At 40.1% G+C, this 21,948-nt stretch overlaps 1 protein-coding gene across 2 annotated transcripts in view; it reads right to left on the minus strand.

Annotated features, from left to right (window-relative positions):
* Positions 1-21,948, minus strand: part of CHD6 (chromodomain helicase DNA binding protein 6) — a 208,879-nt gene that overhangs the window by 166,297 nt on the left and 20,634 nt on the right. The window contains exons 1-2 of one of the 2 annotated variants that reach the window (XM_024742931.1): positions 6,469-6,539; positions 5,721-5,778 (exon numbers count right to left, since the gene is read on the minus strand). The exons of the other annotated variant lie outside the window; for it this stretch is intronic. The gene's annotated coding sequence lies outside the window, so the exon portion shown is untranslated. Of the gene's footprint in view, positions 1-5,720; positions 5,779-6,468; positions 6,540-21,948 lie in introns of those variants that run through there. 2 annotated transcript variants of the gene reach the window in all.

A 21,948-nucleotide genomic window follows, 5' to 3' on the forward strand; every position in this document is an offset into this window, starting at 1 on the left:
GGTTCCCCAAAAAAAAAAAAAAAAAAAAAAAAGAAGAATCAACTCTGTTTCTTCAACTCTAAAATGAGGGTATTTGACCTCAGATTTTAAAAACCCTTTCCTAAGGATCCTATGCCCTAAAATTGTCTAATTCTGTGACCCAGTATATACAATAACCACACACCAAGAGAAAAAAAACTATGGGAAACGAATCCTGCAAAAACACTAACATATTCCCCTTTTTACCAAGTTCTCCATAAATTCTTTTTTTTTCTCCAAGAGAAACTTACTAAAAAGGAAAGAAACTTACTAAAAAGGAAAGAATGCATGGAAGTCAAGAGGATGATTTAGGAAATCTGCTTCTGTTAGAAGGCATGAACATCTTTAACAAAATGTGTTAAGTACTTTAAGAAATTCTATAAATTTGGGAAAAGTTAATCATGGAATGATGATTACCAAAATTACATAAAAGTGTCAATATTTGAGTCTGTAAATAGAATAAATAAAATTAAGAAATATGTTGTTTTTAAATCTACCCTCGCTCTTACACCTAGAGAATCAATCCCTTGAGGCCTTTCCTGTTCAAGTTTACCACTGGTACACAACTGCTGGAAGCTTCACACACAGACTAAAAGACACTAGATAAATCCAGCTCATTCAGCTCCTGACCTGAGGAGGCTTCCTCATAGTTTTGTATTAACTCATCCCTATCAGTGATACCCAACTGCTTAAAACATCAGATTGTTACAACAGTGTTCAGATCCTTGAGGATCTAATCATTTTCTTATCCACACAGATTAACTTCTTACCAGACTAATACAAAACAAGCACCATTCGAATATAAAAGCATAGAGAAAGGTAGTGACTTTGTTGGTGAAAGAACATGACCGCTCAGATTATTCATTTGAACTGACACTTGGTAGAAATAATGAATTTACTTGCTCAAGTAAAAACAGAATGGGGGACGCAAAAGAGGGGAAGAAAATTATTTCACAATTTGTTGAAATATGAGACACAGTACTCCAATTTTTAAAAAATTACTTAGCAAAGAGATAGCAGAGAAATACTTGGGACAAATAGTCTATAGTACCTCCTGACTCTTGGTTCTATAACTGAGACCTATGGCTGCTATTTATTATGATTTGCAGAATTTGAAAAATTGTTTTTATGGTATTGGATAGGAGCTATATGGCTTTCTGCTCCAAAAACAACCTGAGAGCTAAGATCCAGGTGGCTGATTCACACAGGATACTACTCTGGCCATTGGACCCTTTTTGCTTTAAAGTTCAAGCTACTTGCTCTCTGAACAGACTGTGACCTCAGGCTGTCTGCCAAGTTTCTGTTGTGAACTTACCATCTATTCTGACTGCCTGATTCTACCCCAGATGATAATACCAGTCTGAGGGCTGTTTCCGCCACCTCCAACTAAGGTCCAGTTAAGAGATTCACAAAAGGTTTCTGAGTAAGAAGGACCTTCCTAAAGGGAAAACCCTACATACTTGCCCTTCCAAGTGGACATGTTATGTGTATATATGTGTCTCTCTATATATACAGACACAAGCAAACAAAACACGTATATATGCAGATTTATATACAAATATAGATTATCCTCCAGGGACAGTAGGACAGTGCACCTGAGCTATTTTTCTAGTAACGAAGACACTACATAATCCACTCTGTCCTCCTGCTAAGAACATAAACCCTGCAACCGAACTGTCTGCGTCCAAAATTCTAGCTCTTGCCATTTATTAGCTGCGTGACCTAGGCAAATCACTTAATCTCCCTGACTCAGTTTCCTCATATGTAAAACAGGGATGATAATCATGTGAGGATTAAATAAACTAGTACATGCAAATAACAAAGTACAGTGTCTGGCACATAGGAAGTACTATATAAGGTTAAATATTACTACTGATATTTATACAACAGCCGTCCAGGTAGAATAACAGGAGAAATATGTGACTACAGCAGTGAGAAAAAATGACCTATAAGAATTCAAATGACCTATATGGATTCATGATCCATAATCCCCAACCAAAGTAACCTTAGAACTTTCTTATCCTTGGAGCAAACCCCAACGTAGATAAAAATATTTCGCAAATGCATGATAATCCAAAAGCAGGAGTCTAGCTCAAAATCTGTTCCCATACTTCCCTGGTGGTCCAGTGGTTAAGAGTCCGCCTTCCAGCGCAAGGAACGCGGGTTCGATCCCTGGTCGGGGAACTAAGATCCCACATGCCGCGAGGCAACCAAGCCCACACACCGCAATGAAAGATCCCTCATGCCGCAACTAAAACCCAACGCATTCAAATAAATAAATAAATGTGAAAAAAAGAATTCTGGGCTTCCCTGGTGGCTCAGTGGTTGAGAATCTGCCTGCCAATGCAGGGAACACGGGTTCGAGCCCTGGTCTGGGAGGATCCCACATGCCACGGAGCAACTATGCCCGTGAGCCACAACTACTGAGCCTGCGCGTCTGGAGCCTGTGCTCCGCAACAAGAGAGGCCGCGATAGTGAGAGGCCCACGTACCACGATGAAGAGTGGCCCCCGCTTGCCGCAACTAGAGAGAGTCCTCGCACAGAAACGGAGACCCAACACAGCCAAAAAATAAATTAAAAAAAATAAAAATCTGTTCCAGTAAAACCTGTTAAAGATAACTCATTCAAAAACAAATAAATGGAGGGGAATTTACCTAAACATACTTTTTTTTTTTTTTTGCCCGTGCTGCGCAGCAGTGGAATCACGGAGTCCTAACCACTGGATCGCCAGGGAATTCCTAAACATACAACTTTTAAACATTCCTTTCTACACTTCTTTCACTAAACATAATCAGACAAAAAAGTACTTTGCATAAACGAATTTTTCAGACACCTCATTTTACTCTGTTTTTTTAAAAGTTCTTAGTCAAAACTTTTCATTTCATTTTCTACAAGTCTCTGTCTTCTTAAAGTGTAACAATAGTGAAATAAATGATTCAGGCAACAATCATCAGTAAGGGTTAAATTAGGGCCATTTGATGAAAGGTGGACAGACCTGGAAATCCGCAGGCTGTCAGAACGTCACCCCATGGATTTTTGTTGGCCAAACGGGGCAATACAACTTGACAACAAAAGGCTACGCCAACATGAACCCGCCAATTAATCTTAGCATACAAAGTAGGACAGTCAAACATTATGGCCTTCTAATGTGAACGGGAAGTACAATATACCACCTATGAATAATTAAAAATCTGAATGATTACAAAAATAGTTTAGCCTCCAAATCTAACTACCTGTTTACAGGTAATATGGAGAAAGAGTAACATGTTATATGATACAAGGATACAATCATCAAAATCCATAATGTGGGGAAGCGGAACAACCCAGTTTCTTCAACAAATAAATGGCGTAACAGCAACAACAACAAAGAGGGGATTTATTACAGATTGAAAGAAATTTATTACGTGATTAAAAAATATCAATCAAATGCATTAGGTGGACCTTATCTGAACCTGATTCAAAGAGTTAACTGTAAAAAGTCATTTTTGAGAAAAATCAAGGCAAGAGATTCAGTATTAGGTAATGTTAAGGAATTAGGTTATAGGGAATCTGTTAATGTGTGTGATAATGTGCTTTTCTGTCCAACAGATATATACACTAAACATTTATAGGTGAAATGATAGGTTATTGGGACTTTCTTCAAAATACTCTAGGTCAAAAAGAAAGTGAGAAGGGACACATAAGAATAGCATAAGGGGCTTCCCTGGTGGCGCAGTAGTTGAGAGTCTGCCTGCCAACGCAGGGGACACGGGTTCGTGCCCCAGTCCGGGAAGATCCCACATGCCGCGGAGCGGCTTGACCCGTGAGCCATGGCCGCTGAGCCTGCGCATCCGGAGCCTGTGATCCGCAAGGGGACAGGCCACAGCAGTGAGAGGCCCGCGTACCGCCAAACAAACAAAAAAAAGACTGGCATGAGGATTCACTGTATTATTCTCTCCAGTTACCTGTATGTTTGAAATTTCCCATAATAAAAACTGTTTTTTTCAAGGTTAAAGGAAAGAAGAGACAGGAATTCATAACCAGATCTAAGTTTGGCCACCATCCACGAGGCATGAAAAACTGCAGAAAGCCTTTATGTAAAACAAACATGAAAAAAGCTGACAGTAGTGGCCCCTAAAGACTGTATGTGACATACTTTGGGCAGATTTCTTTTGTCAGCACAAATTCTCTTTACAACATTCTTCTCGAGGTGTGCTTTCCATCAGGCAATGTACTATTACCAAGGTACAAACAGGATGTCCTGACACCAAACTGAACTCTTCAAGCCTCTACACCCTGAGAAAAGTTATTTGAGGAAACTGACTACCAAAATATATATATATATATATATATATTTTTTTTTTTTTAATGGCGTGTATGTATTCCTAAGTCTTTAGCAGTTTATCTATACTTTTCAGTTTTTTCCAACATTTGTATAAATAAATATTTTTGTATAAGAAATACTCTTTAGTATAATGAAAAAAAATCCCTGTGGTTAAAAAAAGTCTATTTAAACTTCCCTTCTTTCAATCCCTTCTCCATTCCCATTGCTCCTAACATAGTTCGTGCTATGTTATTATCACTTTATACTTGGTATCACAGCAGTTAAAACATCAACTGATTATACTACAGATGTGCAGGTCAAATATATCACCTGTTTCCTTCCAAAACTTAAAAAGTATATGAATAATTAACCTTATCCCACATATAATAGTAGTGTACTGAATTTAGAGAAGAGAGTACTGTTCAAGTATCATAACCAATAATTTAACAAAGGGGTTCAGTAATACAGGCACCAAGGCTATTCAAAGGAGAATTCTTTTTCAACTGTAATTGTGTGTTTTGTACCTTCTTGTTAGGTAAGGAAAACAGTGAATCCAGAAAATTGCACCTTACCAGTTTTAACAATATTTTCCCAATAGCTGTCTGCCAAATATTTTAAGTAACTCTCATCAGGCTATCGTCACCTTTCTATAATTCCGCCTGGGCTTTATTTATCTATTGAACATGATTTGGTCAATAATGGTGGTAAAAAGGAAGAGACTGTAAAAATAAACAACAATAAATAATGCCTAAAGGTAAGGATTAATATAGTTTTAAAATATGCAGTTGACCTTTGAACAATGTGGGGGTGAGGGGTGTAGACGCCCCATGTGCAGTTGAAAATTATGTATAACTTTACAGTCGACCCTCCATATCCAAGCTTCTGTACCCATGGATCATGTAGTACTGTAGCACATATTTAGCAAAAAACAAAAAAAAATCTGCATGTAAATGGACCCGTGCAGTTCAAACCCATGTTGTTCAATGGTCAACTGTAACTAAAAATGATCTGCAGGACTCCCCTGGTGGCGCAGTGGTTAAGAATCCACCTGCCAATGCAGGGGACATGGGTTCGATCCCTGGTCCAGGAAGAGCCCACATGCCGCGGAACAACTAAGCCCGTGCACACAACTACTGAGCCTGCACTCTAGAGGCCGCGAGCCACAACTGCTGAGCCCACCTGCTACAGCTACTGAAGCCCGAGCACCTAGAGCCCATGCTCCACAACAAAGAGAAGCCATCACAAATGAGAAGCCCACGCACTGCAACGGAGAATACCCCGCTCACCGCAACCAGAGAAAGGCTGCGCACAGCAACAAAGACCCAACGCAGCCAAAAATATAAATAAATAAATAAATGTTTTTAAAAAAGAAAAAAGAATGATCTGTAAGATGAAGTACCTTCGGTCCTAGGGAAGGCTGATCTGGGAACTCTATTTCTGTATTGATCTCTATGCCCCTGGGAATAGAGAGAAGGTACAACATTGCATTATTGCTAACAAGGTAGAAATTAATTAGCTCTGCTCCCTTTTTGTTGTTAATATTCTGAGCAAAGGTTACTTCCTTATTTAATACAGAAATAGTTATATTTATCCATCCTGAGATAGATGGTTTTCAGATAGCAAAACCCTCCTACTGAAAGAACTTAGCGTCTAAAAACTTAGATGCCCTTCTAACACGCACTGCTAATAATAACTGAGAAGCTAGAATGCAGCAACTAACATTTACTGCATTATTTTTCTTAATCATCGTAATAATCTTATGAGATAGGTACTGTTATTATTCCCATTGTATAGCTGAATAAACCAAAGCACAGGATGTTAAGAAACTTGCCAAAGAAAACAGAGCCAGTAAGGAATGGAAAAATATCATCCTCATCATTACTCAAAATTTTTTAGGGATAAACAGGAAAAGAAAAGCTACTGGCAACTCATTCCAAAATCCATTAGTATCATTAAATCTCAGAAATTTTTAATTTAATTATTTGCTGAGCGTCTACCGTGTGCTCAACATTGTGCTACTTATTAAAAGACACTAGAGGAGAAGCAGAAGACAGCTAGTTCCTCTCTAAACCTTACTGTCAAGGTAGAGAGACAAAATATACACATAAAACTAGCAGAGGAAAAAAAAAATGTAATGCAAGAGCTACCTCTTCATAAATTCATCCATGTCCAGGCCTCACTTTTCACTCCAGAGCATTTTTTAGATACATCACAGTTGACTGGAAAACCAGAGCCAATATTCCCACTAACTGGTGGCAGCAGGTGGGTGGAGGCAGTGTGGATTTCTGGCTAAGGAATAAAAATCGTTTAATAAAATCAATTCAATTCTAACAATATATATATATATATATATATTTGAAATGTAGTTAGAAGATCATAGAGATCCAAATATGAATAAGACACTCTACCTACTTCAAGAAATCATAGTCTAGTGAGAAAATACAAACCTGCTAACAAATGGCATTTGGTGTGGATGCCAACAGAACTAAGGAAGAGTTTCAGGTACAGTGGGAGCAGAAACAAAGGAGAAAGTAACTATGAGGGCAAGTTCTGATAAGATAACTCCTAGGGATGCTGTAAAAAGAACAGTAAGTTATAGAAATGTAAAATTTTATAACTGGAGAAAGTAAAATTATGTTCCCAGTCCCATAACAGATCCTGAATATTTTATATGCACAAATGTGGTCTTCTTCCCCCCAAAACCTACCCTTAATGTAATCTCAATATCAATATTTAATGTCCAACTCAGTCTCTACTGTTCTATAATAATGTCCAGCAGTTGATCAAACATTACAAGGTATACAAAAAAGCTAAGTGGGTATGAAACAGAGACAAAGCTATCAAGAGAACCAGACTGAGAGATGACCCAGATAGGGAATTTAAAATAACAATGCTTAACATGTTAAAGAATTTAGTAGACAATACGCATGAATAGATGGCAAATTTCAACAGAAGGCCAGAATATGTAAGAAAGAGTCAAACAGAAAGGCTATCTTTTTTTGTAAAGGTATCAGAGATGAAAAGTTCCTTTGAGGGGCCCACCAGAACACTCAATATAATCAAGGAAGGAACCAATGAACTTGAAGACAGATCACTAGAAATCACCCAAACTAAAACACAAAGAGGGGGGAATAGGGGTGGGATAGGAAGGACACAACAGAAAGAACATTCAAGAGCTGTGATATGATCAAATGATACCACAGACATGTAGCTAGAGGTGGAGAACAAGGCAGAAATAATATTTGAAGGAAAAACGGCTGATAATTTTCCAAAAATAAAGTCATCAAACCACAGATTTAAGAAGCTCAGAGAATCCTACAGAATAAATATAAACAGTAAGCAAACAAATAAAGACAACAAAGAACACATACCTGGACACTTCACAGTTAAACTGCTAAAAAATCAAAGTTAAAGAGAAAATCTGAAAAACAGCTGGAGGAAAAAGACATTACCTTCTGAGAAAAAATAAAAATTCAACAGACTACTTGCAATCCAGGAGATAACGGAGTAATACCTTTTAAGTACTGAAAGGGGAAAAGAAAAACTTCATGACCCAGAATGCTATAGTCAGCAAAAATATCTTTCAAAAATGAAGGCAAAATAATGGCTTTTCAGATGAACAAAAGATGAGGTAATTCAATGTCAGCACACCTGCCCTACAAGAAATTGTAGAGAGGTTCTTCAAGTAAAAGGTATATGATACTTGACAAAAAATGAGGATCCAGCTATTAACATAAAAGTTAATAGCTCCAGGCCTCCCCTGGTGGCGCAGTGGTTGAGAGTCCGCCTGCCGATGCAGGGGACACGGGTTCGTGCCCCGGTCCGGGAGGATCCCACATGCCGCGGAGCGGCTGGGCCCGTGAGCCACGGCCGCTGAGCCTGCGCGTCCGGAGCCTGTGCTCCCCAACAGGAGAGGCCACAGCAGTGAGAGGCCCGCGTACCGAAAAAAAAAAAAAAAAGTTAATAGCTCCAGAAATGATCAAAATGTAAGTAAATATAAAAAACCCTTCCCCCATAGTTTTAATTATTCCAAAACTATCTAAAGCAAAAATAGTAACAGTGTATTGTGGAGTTTATAATATATGTAAAAGTAAAACACACGATACCAATAGTCACACAGGATGGAAGGGAAAAACGAGAAGCATACCGTATTGTTAGCATGTGAAATGTGAAATAGTATAATATTACGTGAAGGTAGACTGTGATGTACATTGTAAACCCTAGGGCTATCACTAAAAAATTTTTAAGAGGTGCAACTAACATACCCATAATAGAGATAAAATGAGGGTTTAAAACCCCTCAGTCTAGAAGAAGAAATAAAGAGAAAAGGGGGAACAGATCAGATGGAACAAAGAAAAATCAACTAATATGATGATAGATTTAAATCCAACCACATCAGTAATTATGTTAAATGTAAATAATCTCAACATCTCAATTAGGAGATTCCCTGGTGGTCCAGTGGTTAAGACTTCGTCTTCCAATGCAGGGGGTGCAGGTTCGATCCCTGGTCAGGGAGCTGGGATGCTACATGCCTCCCGGACAAAAAGTCAGAACATAAAGTAGAAGGAATATTGTAACAAACTCAACAAAGACTTAAACAAAATAAACATCTCAATTAAAAGGCAGAGATTATCACAAGACCCAGTTACATACATTCTGTAAGAAATCTACTTTCAAGACAAGTTAAAAGAGATAGAAAATGAAATTTCCAATCAAATGATGGAAAAAGATAAACCATGCAAGTATTAATCAAAAGCAAGCCAGAGGCTCCATTAATATCAAACGATGTAGACTTCAGAAGAAGGAATATTAAGAGTCATTCACATAATGACAAAGAGGTTAATTCATCAAGAAGATATAATAATCCTTAATATGTATGCACCTGACAACAGTGTCAAAGCACATGAAGCAAAAATTGATAGAACTCAAAGAAGAAATATATATATAAAATATATATACTATAATTTAAATCATATATAGCATATAATTATATATATTTGGAGACTCAACAGTCCTCTTTCAGTAATTCAACAAGTTGACAAAGAATGGGTAAGGATATAGACGGTATGCATAACACTATCAACCAACTTGCCTAATTAACATTTACAGAACATTCCACCCTACAAAGGCAGAATATTTATTTTTATTTTTTTGGCTGCGTTGGGTCTTTGTCGCTGCATGCAGGTTTTCTCTAGTTGTGGTGAGTGGGGGCTACTCTTCATTGTGACTTGCGGCCTCTAGAGCACAGGCTCAGTAGTTGTGGTGCACGGGCTTAGTTGCTCCGCAGCATGTGGGATCTTCCCGGACCAGGGATTGAAACTGTGTCCGATCCTGCATTGGCAGGTGGATTCCCAACCACTGCACCGCCAGGCAAGTCCCAAAGGCAGAATATTTTTCTCAAGTGCATGGGGACATTTACCAATATAATCTATATTCTTGGCCACAAAACAGATCTCAACAAATTTAATTAAAAGAATTGAAATTGGGCTTCCCTGGTGGTGCAGTGGTTGAGAGTCCGCCTGCCAATGCAGGGTACACGGGTTCGTGCCCTGGTCTGGGAAGATCCCACATGGCACGGAGCAGCTGGGCCCGTGAGCCATGGCTGCTGAGCCTGCGCATCTGAAGCCTGTGCTCCACAACAGGAGAGGCCACAACAGTGAGAGGCCCGTGTACACCCCCCTCCAAAAAAAATAATTGAAATTATACCAGAGTATATTCTCTGCCATAAAGTAATTAAATTTGAAATCATCAAGAAGAAGGTATCTGGAAAATCCACAAGTAATGGGAAATAAAACACATTTCTAAACAACCCTGGGTCAAAACGGAAGCGACAAGGGAAATTAGAAAAACAATTTTTTTTGGCTACATCGCACGGCATGTGGGATCTTAGTTCCCTGACCAGGGATCAAACCCACACCCCAGTGGAAGCGCAGAGTCTTAACCACTGGACCGCCAGCAAAGTCCTAGAAAATATTTTTAACTGAATGAACATCAAAACACAACATATAAAAATTTATGGGATGCAGCTTAAGCAGTGCCTAAAGGAAAGTTTATAGCACTAAAAGTTTATTAAAGAAAAAAAAAAGAAAAGAAAAAAAAACGGCTTACTCGAATTAAGCTTCCACCATAAGAAACTAAAAAGGGAGATCAAATTAAAGTAGAAGGGTAAGTTGCTGCAGCCACTATGGAAAACAGTGTGGAGCTTCCTCAGAAAACTAAAAATAGAATTACCATATGATCCAGCAATCCCACTTCTGGCATACATCCAGACAAAACTATAATTCAAAGAGATACATGCACCCCTATGTTCAGAGCAGCACTATTCACAATAGCCAAAACATGGAAACAACCCAAACGTCCATCGACAGATGGATGGATAAAGATGTGGTACATGTAAACAATGGAATATTACTCAGCCATAAAAAAAGAATGAAATAATGCCATTTGCAGAAACATGGATGCACCTAGAAATTATCATACTAAGTGAAGTAAGCCAGAAGGAGAAAGACCAATATGGCACAAATGAACCTATCTACAAAAGAGAAACAGACTCAGAGACATAGAGAACAGACTTGTGGTTGCCAAGGGGAAGGGGGGTGGAGGAGGGAAGGAGTGAGAGTTTGGGATTAGCAGATGTAAACTATTACATATAGGATGGACAAACAACAAGGTCCTACTGTATAGCACAGGAAACTATATTCAATATCCTGTGATAAACCATAATAAAAACGAATATTTTAAGAAGTCTAAAAAAATAAAGTAGAAGGAAAGAAATCATAATAAGAACAAAAATCAATGAGGTTGAGAACAGAAAAATAAGAATAGAAAAATTAATGAAACCAAAATCCAATTCTTTGAACAGATCAATAAAGTTGATAAACCTCTAGCCAGAATGATCAAGAAAAAAAGAGAAAAGACAAAAATTACCAACATAAGGACTCAAAAAGGAGGCTCTAGGAATCCTACACACAGTTAAAAGGAAAATAATATTAACTTTGTGCCTCTAAATTTGGACATCTTAGATGAAATGGATGAGTTCCTCAAAAGACACAAACTAGCCAAGCTCACTTGAAAAGAAAAGAAAAAAAACCTGAACAGCCTTCATCTATTAAAGATGGTGAATTTGTAGTTAAAAACCTTCTAACAAAGAAAACTCCAAGTCCAGACTGCTTCAGTGGTAAATTTTACCGACTAATTAAAGAAAAAATTACAGACATACCTCATTTTATTGTACTTCACTTCATGCACTTTACAGATATTACATTTTTTACAAATTGAAGGTTTGTGGCAACCCTGTGTTGCCAGATGATGGTCAGCATTTTTTAGCAATAAAGTATTTAAGTTACATACATTGTTTTTTAGACATAATGCTATTGCACACTTAACAGACTATAGTATAGTATAAATATAACTTTTATATGCACTAGGAAACCAAAAAATTTGTGTGACTCACTTTACTACAATATTTGCTTTATTGCAGTGGTCTGGAACTGAACCTGCAATATCTCCTGTATACCAATATTTTACATAGACTCTTCCAAAAAAAACAGAAGAGGGAACACTTCCCATCTAATTTTATGAGGGCAGCATTATGCTGACACCAAATCCAGCAACAGCAATACAAGAAGCCACAGGTCAAAGACAAAGATCAAAACAAAGACACTAAAATCCTTAACAAAATACTATCATATTGAATATGGCAATGTATAAAAAGGATAATACATCAAGACCAAGTGGGATTCATCCTGGGTGTGCAAGAGGGATTCAACATCAAAAACTAACTAATGTAATTCACTGTATCAACAGACTAAAGACAGAACCCACATGATCATCTCAACAGATACACAAAAAGTAACAAACTCCAACATCCATTTATGATGAAAACTCTCAGGAAACTAGGAGTAAAAGTGAACTTCCTCAAGCTAATAAAAAGCACTGACAAAAAACCCTACTGTTAATGGGGCTGTATAATTTTCCCCTAAACTCAGGAACAAGGCAAGGTTGTCTAAACTCATCATATCACTTCAACATCATACTGGGGTCCTAGACAGTGCAATAAGACAAGAAAAAGAAATAGAAGGCATACAGATTAAACAGGAAGAAATAAAATTGTCTTCATTTGCACTCAACATAACTATCAATACAGTAAATCCCAAAGAATCTACAATAAAGTTTCTAAAATCAGTAAATTAGTTTAATAAGATCATAGGATTTAAGATCAACATACAAAAGCCAACTGTATTTCTATATACTAGCAAGGAACAATTGTAAATGAACATTTTTATAGTACCACTTATAATAGTACCCCAAAACATAAATACTTAAGAGATAAACCTAAATTAAGCACAACCATATAACTGCTATAAATCAGCTTTAACTTGACCAGTCTCTCCCCCTATACAGAAAAGCTATGGGAAAGCCTAAATAGCCTAAAACTTCAGAATAAGGCCAACTTATTTTCTTCTCAACTCTCTGGAATGTTTTGCCATGAGTCAGCTTTCCTTCCAGTAGACGGTCTCTTCTCTCACATTTTTCCTTGAAAGAGGTTCATCCTGAGAACTCATGCTGTAAGGCTGGTTATCTTGGAACTAGGAAACTGAAAAATGGAATGCAGCCCCAGAAAATTTTAAACTTGCAAAAGCCAAGTTAAAAGCTTCCCCTCTGGGGAACTGATGAGGCCAGAAACTGACAAGCTTCAATACCAGCTAAAATCCCCAGATGACATACAATACTGTGTAAAAGACTTGTCTTATCACTAAGCTTTCCACACATTCATGGCCTCCATTAGTAAGGCAGTATTAGGCACTCATGTATTTCAAGACATGTCCCTCATCCCAACACGTCCCTGACACATTTAACTGGACCAGAGGTGGGCGCCTAACCTAAGGGTGGCCAATGCCTAAACAGGCCAACAACTGAGGACATGATATTTCTGGGGTGGAAAAAAAACCTGCTGGGCAACGTCGATTTTCTCTCAGAAATCTGAAATGGAAGGTACCGAAAGAATAAGGCATAAGCAACAGGAGTAGGAGCTGAGAAGTTACGAGTGTAAGGCAAACTGGAGGAGTCATAAATGGCTTTGGACATGGAAAAGTTAGGAGAGAACATAATATATAAGTAATAAAGCTATAAAGCTATAAAGTAGAAGAGAACAATAAGGTAGAATGAGGAAAACAGTATGTGGAAAGAAAAGGGTGGGGTGGGCCAGCTGAGAATCCCGTAAATGGCCAGGTAGGAGGAGAGACCATTCAAGAAAGCCTGCTACTAAGGTCCTGGAACTGTCCTGGATGCAGCAGGGTGACTGTATTAGTCATCTATTGCCTCAATAATTCTGTACAACAACAAACTACAAAATCTCACTGGCATAAACATTTAATTTTCCCTCAGGCATCTGAGTTGCGTTGGCTCTGCTTTAAGCTACAGATGTGCTGTGGTGGCTCTGCTCTATGGTCTCACTCTGAGGCCCACACTGAAGAGGCTACAGCTACTCAGGGCTCTTCTCACGGTGATGGCAAAGGCACAAGAGGACAAGCCCACCAGCATGAGCACACTGCAGACCTCTGCTTTCATCGTGTTCACCAACAACCCACTGGCCTATAAAGCAAGTCATATAGCCAAGCCCAAAATCAAGGAGTAGGGACATAATGCCATCCACCATGACGTTATGGCAAGGGTATGAATGTAAAATACTACTAGAGAAAACTGAAGAATTGGGGTCAAAGACTCAAAGACACACTACATTGGGAGCATCCACTCCCCAATGCAATGTTACCTATGGATCCTACCTCATCCTTCTTCTCTTGAAGTAGGATATCATCTGAATTATTCTGTTGAATATTTCTAATTTAAAAAGGGCGGGCAGGGGGGACTCAAGAAAGTCAGGAGACATGTCTAGAAAATATGGCAGCAAATGCTCAAGGATTTCCACAGATGGAAGGTGCCAATAAAACATACCACTCTACCAAGTTACACTGAATCTCAAATCAGTCTGTTGTGGGCCCAACAGTCGTAGGCGCCCTTATATCCACAGCATATAAGCATTGCCAGCACCTTTGTGGTTAAAAAACACTTTTCAAGAATAGTATTATCTACCTAGTTTGTAAAAAAGAAAAAAAATCAAGGACCACCAAAAAAAAGTCAATGGAGTCAAATCTAAGAGTAGAGGAGAACGAAATGGTAGGAAACAAAGTAGGAAAATGTGGAAAGTTAAAACATTTAATTTGCTGAAGGTATGAGAAATATTGTTTACTAAACAGAGAAGAACTTTGTTAAGAGAGATACAACTGAACCAAAATGGAGTCACCTGTGGAACAAAGACTTAACACCTAATTTACAGTTGCAACCTCTCCCAGGAGTGGAATCTTAAGCCAGTCCACCTGGAATTACCTGGTTAGCCCTAGTGCTTGACAGACCCCTGCAGTCCTCTAAAGGAAAGTGACCTTGCCACAAACAATCCACTCTTTGCTAGTAACTTCCTCGTCCCACCCCCTTCTGCAAATTAGTCTTTCATTTTGTACAGCTCTTTAGAGCTCCTTTCCATCTGCTGGATGGGATGCTGCCCAATTCATGAATCGTTGAATAATGCCAATAGGATCTTTAAAATTTACTCAGTTGAATTTTGCTTTTTAACAGATTTGAAAGAGTTTTGTTTCTTCAAAAACTAAGTAAAATTCTGGGTACACTTTTGAACTATGACCCATTTCAAACAACTAACTTACTCCTTATAAAAGAATTAACATATACTCAGTAATATCTGTTCAAGGAACCTCATTCATCAGTAAACACCCAAGCAAGTCGAAGAGAACACGAATATTATATTAATATAAACAGAAATCAGAGCCACAGTGCACACTACCTTAGAATGCTGTTCAAAGATTTTTATTTTTATTTTATTTTTTTGCTGTACGTGGGCCTCTCACTGCTGTGGCCTCTCCCGTTGCGGAGCACAGGCTCCGGACGCGCAGGCTCAGCGGCCATGGCTCACGGGCCCAGCCGCTCCGCGGCATGTGGGATCTTCCCAGACCGGAGCACAAACCCGTGTCCCCTGCATCGGCAGGCAGACTCTCAACCACTGCGCCACCAGGGAAGCCCCCGAAGATTTTTAAATGCTTCTTTCTGACCCAGACCATCCTGGCAAAAATCAAACTCATGGTCAACCAGCCCACAGCTAAGCAAAAGAACAAACAGGCAACGGAACTGCACTCGCATTTACACTGATGCAACATGAAAACACTTGGGCATTTCATGACTTCCCCAAAACCCCGCTTCACATTAGGCTGGGTCTAATATGATGTGAGCTAACACATCTCATTCAACTCTGCATGAGTTCTCTTAATAGCCTAGAAGCTTTAAAGTTCTAATTCTGAAAAAGGGTCTTATCACAGCAACTCTGGGACACACACCGTTATAATAAACACTATTACACTAAAAACCAGATTTCCAGTTCCCAGGTACCTGTAACAGCCTCATCTGCCACCATAGAATCCCAATGTGGATTAAAACAAAAGCAGCCCCTACAAAATTCATCCTAACAAGACTTCTCTCTGTCTCCAATGAAACAAGTTTAAGAGGTGACTATCTAAAAGCACCTCCTTAAGATACTTCCTTAAAAGAAAAATCCCCACTCTCCATCCTCTCAGGTGGCCATCACAACAAAAAATTCAAAATAAAATCCTCTACAGAAAACAACTTTCTGCCCACAAGGATGAGGAAGTTTAAGGTGATCTGATTTAGAAACAGCTCTTTGGTATTCAAATGTTTTGATATGGAGAATGCCAAGGCTGTTTAACTTCAGCTAATCAAAGCAAAGGGTTAAAAGGCAGGAGAGGGATATGGTTTGTTCAGCACTGGAACAGATCATTAAGAGTTATGAAATCACTTTCCTTGTGACATGCACCTGGCCTTTACAGGTTGGATTCTTTTCTTCTTAGGCCCTATTTTCAATCTCTGTTAATTGACAAAATACCAGTCTTAACCGTTTTAGACGTATTACCCAAGGCTCACAGGTTTATGTGTACACAGACAGCCACGAGGAAATCAGAGATGGCAATTTAAGAGCAAGCCCAGCCCGCACAGGGGTCACAGCAGACTCTGGTCTACAACACTGCTCCCCACTTGTCTTGACGTGGTTCTGACCCCTGAGTTTCCCAGGTGACAGCCCTCATACAGCCCAACAATGCTAGAGCAGGTTCTGAAACATGGGTATGATGAACTGAACTGTGTCCTCCCCCGTCCTAAAACTCATATGATGAAACCCTGACTCCCAGTACCTCAGAATGTGACAGTATGTGGAGAGCAGGCCTTTACAGAGATAATTATGTTAAAAATGGGGGTCACTGGAGTGGGCCCTAGTCCAATATGGCTGGTGTCCTTTTAAAAAGAGATCAGGGCTTCCCTGGTGGTGCAGTGGTTGAGAGTCCGCCTGCCAATGCAGGGGACACGGGTTTGTGCTCCGGTCTGGGAAGATCCCACATGCCATGGAGCACCTGGGCCCGTGAGCCATGGTGGCTGAGCCTGCGTGGCGTCCGGAGCGCTCTGCAACAGGAGAGGCCACAGCAGGGAGAGGCCCGCGTACCGCAAAAAAAAAAAAAAAAAGAAGAAGAGATCAGGACACAGACAACACAGAGAAAAGACCACGTGACGACATAGTGAGAAGGAGGACTGCAAGCCAAAGAGACAGGCTTCAGAAGAGACCAAACCAGCCACCCTGATCTTGGTCTTCTAGCCTCCAGAACTGTGAGAAAATAAATTTCTGTGTAAGCCACGCAGTCGGTGGTATTTTGTTATGGTAGCCTCAGCAAACTGATAGAAGGGGGAACACACTTTGCTACAAAACCCCACAATTAAGGAGAGATGCTGCATCAAAATCCACCCTTAGGAAATTTTCGATGGCTTAACGGGACATCTCAAGTCATCTCAATTATTGAAAAAAATACCACATTCATTATAAGCATCTCTGTAGTTTTATCTAACCTCATAGAAGTCTTCCACAACATCAACAATAAAGCACTGCGGGGAGTTTTTCCTTGGCTACAGCAATCACCAAATTTGACTTCCATTCTCTGCCTTCTCCATAATGATGCATTTACAACCGCTCACTAGAGTGGTCATCTCCCACAGCTCCACCTAAAACAGAAGCCAAACTTGCACACCAAGGTTTCCCTCAAAATTTCTTCCCAAAGTGATATCTTTGGCATTCTTACACATCTTAATCAATCTAAAATCAAAGCATCACTAATGCAGGTCTCTGAAGATACCATGCTGCTTCACATCTCCACACTTGTACTTGACCACCTGGAAAAATTTTACTCCTCTGACAATCAGAAGACATTTCACCTCCTCTAGAAAATCTTTCAAAAACCATTTTCATCCATAAAAGTTGACCAATTCTTCACTTTAATTATGTGTATTATGTCTAATTATGTATGTGTCTATCTCCTTCATTAGACTGAAAGTCCTTGATGGCAGGAACTTCTTCATCTTTAATCCCAAGCCCTTGCAAAGCTCCTGGTGTATGGCACTTGTAAATGGGTACTGAATAAACAAATGCCGCCAATAAATTCATACCAACTCTCAGTGGCATAAATCACATTCTGGGTGTCTTCCTAACAGTCTTAACGGTTATCAGTGCTCTCCAGCAATTTGTATGAATCTCACAATTACAAAGCTGAGTAAGAGAAACCAGATATAAAACAGTACATTCTGTATGATTCCATTTAAATAAAGTTCATGAACAGGCAAAGCTAATTTTTGGTGACAAAGTCAGAATAGTGCTCAGGGGAGATTGTGGGGGAGTAATGGGCATTACCAGAGAAGGGGCACAAGAGAACCTTCTGGGGTGCTGGAAATGTTCTCCATCTTGATTTGAATGTGGGTGGTTACAAAGGTATACACACATGTAAAAATCCATCAAGCAGTATATTTGATATCTGTACACTTCACTGAATGCATGTTATACTTCAAAAACCCAATTTCTGTGTATGGGTCTCACCTACCCTCCATACAAAAAAGTCAGTGCTCAACAAACTTTCGTGGCTGAATGCTTAATACCTTCTCAGTAACAGCAATCAATCAACTATTTACATATAAGAGAAGAAAAATCTCACCGAGCAATTGCAATCAGTCTTGGGTTGGAGCTAGGCTGCAGGGAATACCATCATCTTCTCACACAAGTAGAAAACTCTGCTCAGAGTTGCAGTGTACCTGTAGGTGCTACATGGGTAGCAATTTTGTCCCTCCTATAACCGGCCCAAAGTATAATCCCTAGTTGTCCAACCCTACCATTGAGGCATAGGATTCCAATGGCATTTCAGGACATTAGTGAAAAAGGGGAGATTTTACCCGGAAACTCCTTCTACTACATCATTAAGAATCTAAACACACTGGCAATAATATCAGAAGGAAGCCTCTGTTCATCTCTCTAGCAATTTTCACTTAATTATTCTGCAACTACTTACCTACCAGGCAAACTCCTATTCATCCTTCAAAACAGAACTCAAATGTTAACTCTTCTGGGAAGTTCTTCCTAATCTCCCATACTCCTTAATGTTCCTTTTACTGCTCTACTTATATTGTTTCACTGCAATTTAAACATTGGTTGTGTCTATTTCCCCTACCAGATTGTGATAACATTTGTCACCCTGGCACCGGGTACATCACAGGGCACTTAGGAAGCATGCAAATGTCTGTAGAACTAACTTGAAATATGACTACCACTTAACAAGTCCTACCATTTAAGTGTCCAACTCTAAAGTCCTAAAATAAGTGGTTATTTCCCAGATAGGCACAGTCTGTACTCAAGAAGAGGGAGTGAAAAAACTATAAATATTCTCTAGAACAATGTTATTTTTAGTATTGTGGTCACCAGCCTCTAAGAGTGAACTTAAGGGTAGCAACCTGGAGACTAAGCAACTTAAATGAAGACCATGGGATCTGCCAGGTAGGCTATACTCTTCAGAAGTCTGGTGCAGCAGACATGGTCCCAGAGGCAGTGGGTTCACCACTTCAAGGCAGGGTCTCCAGTGCCCTGCATTTACATTACATGTAAGAACAAGTAACTGTGTGACTCTGAACAAGTTTCTTTACCTCCCTGTATCTCAGTTTCTTCAACATGAAATGGGGTGTTGGGGAGCACTAACATAACCTACAGTCTCACAGTTTCAAAAGATTAAATCTGAGAATATAAAATGTTTAGTTTCTAGCATGCAGTAAACACTCAATGAATATTTGCTCTTATCATTCCGCTGCTCTGGGATGGGATGCCTCAGTTTTATTTGGTCCTACCATATTCCTGCCCTGCCTGGCACTGGGGTCAAAAGTAAGCAGAGGCAGGGACTTCCCTGGTGGTCCAATGGTTAAGACTCCACACTCCACTGCAGGGGGAACAGGTTTGATTCCTGGTCGGGGAACTAAGATCCTGCATGCCTCAAGGCGTGACCAAAAAAAAAAAAATAGTAAGCAGGGCCAAAATCTCCTCTCTGGACCTTTCAACCACTCACTTCCATGTCTTCACTGCTGATTCCCTCTAGCTATAGGCAAGGCCTCCCTTTGATCATGTATAGACCCCAACAAAGCACAGCTACACCTCATTCTTTAGACCCTCTCTTCTTCCATTCTCCTAATGAAAACTTAGTAGTTTCCTACTTCACTTCCTCAGTGCTGAATCCCATTTTAACAGATGAATGACAGCAAATTAATCAAATATACAGATCCCACTCTCTCCAATATTCTTATGGATAAACCCAATCTTCCCTCCCTCCATCTCCCCACTCACCTTCTTTCGGTGGGGAGAGGGTTATGTGTGCTGGCATCACAAAACACAGAATGAAGATGCCCATTTCACCTTCCTTGGGAGGCAAGCCCTTTGGCTGCCACCAAAGCAGTTTTTACCTGCGGGCTTAAAACACTCACTGCAGCCCTCCCCTGCCATGAGCTCTCCAGCTTTCACCCCTACCAAGGAGTAAAACAGCCAGTTTGTTCAAGTTCAAGGGCATTTATTAAAACAAAATCCAATGACTACAGGGCTTCAAGGTTAGGACTCTGCCACATCTTCCTTCTCACCTCTCTGGTAGACTGTGGGTAGTCTCTAGACCAGCTATGCCTTGGCATTGCTCTGCTGGCTGGCTGTCATGCTTTTGCAAGTCAGTGGGTCACAACCAGCATTTCTTTTTACAACAAAAAATATATAAAATAAAAACAGCTGAATTTTACAGCATGCAAATTATCTCAATAAAACTACTTTTTAAAGAATACAGAATAAAAATAGAGTACATGACAAGCAGTACGAATAAATACTGAGTATTAAAACACTTGAATTACATATACGAGTATACACTGTGCTCAATATTATGTTGTTATTACTGTGGGTAAAAATCACAGCCACGCGACGAAACCCCGGCTTCAGCACTCAGATGTGAGCCTAAGGTAACTTTTCTGTGGGCAGGCAAGACAGCAAGCAGACGTTTTGGTCTCGGTTGTTTCTAGACTTTAGACTGCCTCCAGCTTAGCTTAAAACATGCATTCTCAATGGGGCAATATTGCCCCAAGGGGGCAAAAACTGGTTCTCAGGGGTTAAAATACCTTACTTGTTCTTAAGCAAACATATATGCAGTACATAAACAGATACACTGTGTATTTGTGGTATTAAATCTTCATGGGTAGGAGGGTGACAATACTAAAAAAAAAAAAAGTCTAAAAAGCCTCCTTAAACAAGATGTACAGATTGCCAACAAACACATGAAAGGATGCTCAACATCACAATTCATTAGAGAAATGCAAATCAAAACTACAATGAGGTATCACCTCACACCGGTCAGAATGGCTATCATCAAAAAAATCTAGGGCTTTCCTGGTGGTGCAATGGTTAAGAATCTGCCTGCTGGGAGACTGGTTCAAGATGGCGGAGTAGAAGGACATGCTCTCACTCCATCTTGCGAGAGCACCAGAATCACAACTAACCACTGAACAATCGTCGACAGGAAGACACTGGAACTCACCAAAAAACACACCCCATGTCTAAACACAAAGGAGAAGCCACAATGAGACGGCAGGAGGGGCGCAATCACAGTAAAATCAAATCCCATAACTGCTGGGTGGGTGACTCACAGACTGGAGAACACTTACACCACCGAAGTCCATCCAGTGGAGTGAAGGTTCTGAGCCCCACGTCAGGCTTCCCAACCTGGGGGTCTGGCAATGGGAGGAGGAATTCCTAGAGAATCAGACTTTGAAGGCTAGCGGGATTTGACTGCAGGACTTCAACAGGGCTGGGGGAAACAGACTCCACTCTTGGAGGGCACACACAAAGTAATGTGTGCATGGGGACCCAGGGGAAGGAGCAGTGACCCCATAGGAGACTGAACCAGATCTACCTGCTAGTGTTGGAGGGTCTCCTGCAGAGGAGGGGGGTGGCTGTGTCTCACCGTGAGGACAAGGACACTGGCAGCAGAAGTTCCAGGAAGTACTCCTTGGCGTGAGCCCTCCCAGAGTCTCCCATTAGCCCCACCAAGGGGCCCCTGGGAAAGGCGCCAGTGCTGGGTTGCCTCAGGCTAAACAACCAACAGGGAGGGAACCCAGCCCCACCCATCAGCAAACAAGCTGATTAAAGTTTTACTGAGCTCTGCCCACCA

This window comes from Neophocaena asiaeorientalis, unplaced genomic scaffold (genome assembly GCF_003031525.2).
Source record: "Neophocaena asiaeorientalis asiaeorientalis breed wild unplaced genomic scaffold, Neophocaena_asiaeorientalis_V1.1 scaffold82, whole genome shotgun sequence".
Classification (NCBI taxonomy): domain Eukaryota; kingdom Metazoa; phylum Chordata; class Mammalia; order Artiodactyla; family Phocoenidae; genus Neophocaena; species Neophocaena asiaeorientalis.